A 5,189-nucleotide genomic window follows, 5' to 3' on the forward strand; every position below is an offset into this window, starting at 1 on the left:
TTTATCTTTATCCTTTTAATTAAAGAAAAAAAATAGCAGGATATATTATAGTAACCCACTTTGACTTTTCATTACCTTGATTTAAAGCCCTGTATTACTCTCACCATCTGGTTTTTAACTGATGTTCCCCTATTCGGTTTTGCTGGATAGTATCAGGTTCGAAAGTTTAGGCATCAGCTGTGAAGATAATGAGATTCATTATGACGCCCATTCTTGTTGACTTTTATCTACTTTTGAAGACCTACAATGTCTCCAATGTTTTGGTTTTGTCGGTTTTATTCTTTACTGTTTTGTTCAATTGTATTATAACTAATGATATAGGCAATTCTATTAGAGATAGCAGGAGGCATTATGGTAACCATTGTTGATCACCTTGTATTATGTTTTTACATTATCTATAATGTCCACCCTTTTGACTTGACCGATTCTGTTCTGTTATGTCACATTTGGTTTTACTCTCTTCCAAAAAAGTAATAAGAACCGTGGGAGCAATGAAACCCAAAATGTGTAATAGTCATGGTACAAAACAGAGGAAAAGAAAGTGCTCCAAACTATATAACTGCATGTATATTTAAGTGTATAAGATAGAAAATGATATCACAGAGTTTTATTGGATCAATGAACAGAACTGTTTGCAGTATCATTGATGGAATGTCCACTTTACAAGCTTTAATTTTGTGACTTGAACAATTATTTCTAAGATGACAATATGTAATCCATTAACTAGTGATTTCCTACTGTTCATTTTTTTTCTGTAAATCTGTATAACTTGTACCCTTTCCCTGCTTTTTTTTCTTTTCTCCTTAAATAAAATTAAAAAAAAAAAAAGAAAAACAAACAAACAAAAAAAATGAATAGAAAAAGCAAAATACAGTATGTTAAACCCATATGATGAATCATTATTCAGCCATAAAAAGAAATAAAGTACTGATTCAGGTTATAACATGGATAAATCTGGAAAACATGCTAAGTGAGAGAAGCTAGTCATAAAGTCATGTATTACATAATTACATTTACCTGAAATACCCAGAATAGACAAACCTATACAGAAACAAAGCAGATTACTAGTCAAACAGAAATGAAAACAGACTCCTAATGTGTATGGGGTTAGTATGACAGTGATGAAAATATCGTAAAATTAGTGGTTATGGCCGCATGATTCTGTCAATATATTAAAAATCAGTGAATTTTATATTTTTAAACAGTGATTTTGGTCTGGAGTATAGCTCAGTGATAGAGTACGTGAGGCCTTGAGTTCAATCCCCAACATCATACACTTACTACAATGCACGTGTACACATCACACACACAGAGGATGAATTTTATGGCATATGGAGAATTAGATATCAAAAAAATTGTTTCATTTACACATACTGACTCCACACAAGAAATGTAAACATTATCTATTATAAACATGTACCAAAAAAAGAAAAGAATAAAGAATAGGTGGAAGGGAACAAAGAGAAGGAAAAGAGGATGAAAAACAAAAAGAATTAAGATATAACATGTACATTTATCTACCAATTCCCCGTGAGAAATGTAAACATCTTACAGATATGTACTAATAAAGAAATAAATTTTGATTGTGTCCAACTTTTTAAAAAGTTATCATAAAATAATACAGAATAAGAAAAATAAGAGGATACAAATCAGTAGACTCTAAAGGGAAATACATGTATTAGAAAAATAAAAATTAATCAACTAGTTTTCAACTCAAGAAATAAAAGAGTGACACAATAAACCAATAAAAGTTGAAGAAAAAAATAATTTAGGAAGAACAAAAATTAACAATAAAAAACAAAAGTGCCAAAACCAACTCTGGGTCTTTGAAAGTTCTTGCAAAGACAATTAAAATAAACAAGGGCCTGCTATTATTGACCAAAAAAAGCCCAAATCAACATTAAGAATGAGAAAAAAATTTCACTACTGATAAAATATAGATGGTATGAGAATTACAATACCTACTTTAAACTACTAGAAAACTGGTAATTTTGCTAGAAAAAAAAGTGTCTAACCTGCATAGAGGAAATTATGTACATTTATTCAAGGAAAAAAAGAACACAGATAGTTGAAGGAAATCTCTTTATATTTTCCTTAGTAACTTTCCTCACAGTAAAAATGTAAGTCCTTTTTCCTATTCCTTAGGTGAGATTTTGGAGATTTGTTTGTTTCTTTGGTTGGTTTTTGTTTTTCCATAGAAAGGTGATATACATCTGAATTCCATGTGTCTCATTTTCTCCATTGGGTGGAGATAACATACTGAATTCCTTAAGCACTCCTTCTTGTCCCTTTTAACTTTAGCAAACATGAATTGCCTATTTTGCAAGACAAACTTTATCTACATTTCAATGTATTCTAACTGAACAGAGAAAACATTAATGTCAGCAAACCATGGTTTCAAACATCTACTCATTTTTGTCAATAATAAAAGTGGTATTTTGATCACCATTTACCCATCTTCTATTGAGCAATTTGGAGGCTAAAATGAGTAGTTAAGTAATGTTCTCCTAAAATCGAAAAACTACATAATAACTAAACTTCAGTGCTTATTATATCAATGTACTAGTATAAATATATTTTGTTAATTAATATTCTTAATTCCAAAAAAAATCCCTGAGATAAGTATTATTATACATGAGAAGAGTAAATGAAGGGATCTATGGTTTCATGGTTTAGAAGACCAAATAAGTAAATAGTAAATAAACAAGTCAATTAGCTCTATGTAATCTATAAACTCTATAAATTCTAATCAAGATCCCAACAGGTATTTTCACTGAACCTGATGGTAGATCCTAAAATACATGCAGAAGTCAGGAGAAATAAGAAGAGACAGCAAGATGTTGACTAAGAACAAAGAGGGTACTCCCTCCTACTAGATATGAAACTTAATAAGATAAATGAGTGTGGCAGATAAGTAGATCAGTGGAAGAGATTAACAAGTCTGAAAAGAAAACCAGGGCCTGTAAAATTCTGTGCATGAGACAAAAGAAGCCCCTGAAATTGATGAAAGAAAAGGTGGTCTATTCTAATTAGCTACCCATACAGAACAGTAAGTCAAGCCTTGTTAAACTGGATACAGTAAATTAGGCTTAATCTCACAATATTATAGATTTAGCTTATTCTGATCAAAGATATGTATTAAGGTATAGAAAATAAAGCTTGAAAAAATGGATTGCATTAAAATTAGATGTCTAAGCAAGAAGATGCACACAAATTAAAAAGCAAAGCACATATTAAGAGAAGATACCTGGCCCTGAATCAAGGCTGACAGCTTCCTGACGCTGTTGGTTTCAAGCAGGAGCCTAAAGAGATGTCTTTCTATGGTCTGTTGGTCGTTTCAGAACTTGGGCAGTGAAATGGTCAATTCATTAGAAAGAAATCGCTTGAAGCAACCCCTTCCTGCCCCCGTGAGTGGCTGTGAGCGTGGCAGGCTGCGGTGGCCCAGGACGGGAGCCACTGGCGTTTACTGAGACCCGAGCCATGCTGGGACCTGGAGCACCAGAAAACCAAGCAACCCCTCCCCCTCTGCCTGTTTTGTTTTGTGTTGGGAGCCGCGGCCGACACCGGTCGCTTTACTTGGCGGACGTGAGGCCTGTAGGAAGGAGCAAGGCCTGAGCTAAATTACCCCTCCCATCGAGTGAGCCAAGTTGGCGCCTGCTTCCTGCCCCCTGATTGCCCTGGCGACTTAAACAACCCGCTCTGTAAGATAGTCTGCCTAGCAACAACTGATGTTAGCCAATCAGCCCGCATCGCGCGCTTTGAACTGATTGGCCACTGTTACCCTATAAAAGTAAATGCCTCTCCCGCCACGAGAGAGAAGCACGGAAAAGAGAAAGAGAAAGTCCACCGGTGAGAAAGGACTGGTGACAGAGCAGAGGCCTCGCGGGGCCCACGCAGAGACAAATAAAGGCAAGATTACACACCGTCAAAATCTGTCGCGTGTTCTTCCTGCCGGCCGGGAGCGACACCGACAGTTTTGTTGAACTTCAATATACATGAAAGTATGGACAGCTATTTTGAAGAGAATGAAAGACTACAACAGCCATTAGTGACTTTCCTATTGTCTGGTTTTGAAGACCTAAAATGCCTCCTCATTCTGTTCAGATCAGTTTTATACTATGTTGTTTTATATGAATTCTCTGTATGTGAAGACATGGACAACTGTTTGGAAGAAAATAAGAGACAATATGATAGATAGTGAAGATCTCAGGTTGTCTAGCTTTGAAATTTATATCTCTTATGTCCTATTTTGTTCTGTTATGTTGTGTTTAATTTTACCCCCTTTAAAATTAAAGAGAGAGAGAGGGAGATAAGATGCAAGCCACTGTAAGCTTTAGGATTCAGTATCCCTGGTAAATTTCTTGGAATCCTATAACTTAAAGACATTTAGCCATGTTTTTAAATCAGTGAAAACAGATAATTAATACATGAATGGCCAGTAAATATGTGAAAAGATTCTCTTTCTCATCAACATCCAGGGAAATGCAAATTAATATGACATAAAATAACACTTCATACTTAATTAATGTGATCATTATCTATATATAAGTAATAAACTTAATTAAAAAATGATTGCCCAAAGAAAGTCTAATAATATAAACAACTGAGGAATGTGTGCTAAAATGAGCAGCCTCAGTCAGTGTAAATTGCATAATACAGCAATATCTAGTAGATTTGAAAATATACATACCCTGAAAACTGGAGATTCCATGTCTAGGAAAATAATCTCAAGTCCTTTTCCCAAATCTTCATACATAATGAATACAAAGATATTTTCAATAGCATCCTTGTCTACGGGGAAAATTGGAATAATCTAAATGTTCATGGATATATCAAAAATTATTTACACAGTGAAACAGTATATCTTAAAACATGAGATAGTTCTACTTGCATCAACATGATCAAATCTCAGCTTTTCAAGGCAGATTTATGTTGTGTTTATGGATACAAACATATGTAGTAAGAACTAAAAATTTTGTCAAGAAGAGTATATACCAGACTCAGGATGATGATTATCTTTGGGGCTCAGGGAAGAGAACAGGACAACGTGGACGTCATCTATCTCTATTACATTTTATTTATTTAAAAGATATTTGAAGTCAGAATAACAAAATATTATTGCATTAAAACTATTTGTACCTGCTCTCTACTACTGCCACCCAATTTTATAATTTTATATAGTTTAATAT

General features: G+C 34.0%; 1 non-coding gene across 1 annotated transcript; it reads left to right on the plus strand.

Annotated features, from left to right (window-relative positions):
* The first annotated feature begins 3,247 nt into the window (after nt 1-3,247).
* LOC111756998 (small nucleolar RNA SNORA2/SNORA34 family) lies at nt 3,248-3,384 on the plus strand. Its single transcript, XR_002791384.1, has one exon. It is a non-coding gene; the product is annotated as a small nucleolar RNA SNORA2/SNORA34 family (small nucleolar RNA).
* Nucleotides 3,385-5,189: the final 1,805 nt, after the last annotated feature.

Source organism: Cavia porcellus, unplaced genomic scaffold, assembly GCF_034190915.1.
Source record: "Cavia porcellus strain 051 isolate PalLab524CR breed Dunkin Hartley unplaced genomic scaffold, mCavPor4.1 scaffold_11, whole genome shotgun sequence".
NCBI lineage: Eukaryota > Metazoa > Chordata > Mammalia > Rodentia > Caviidae > Cavia > Cavia porcellus.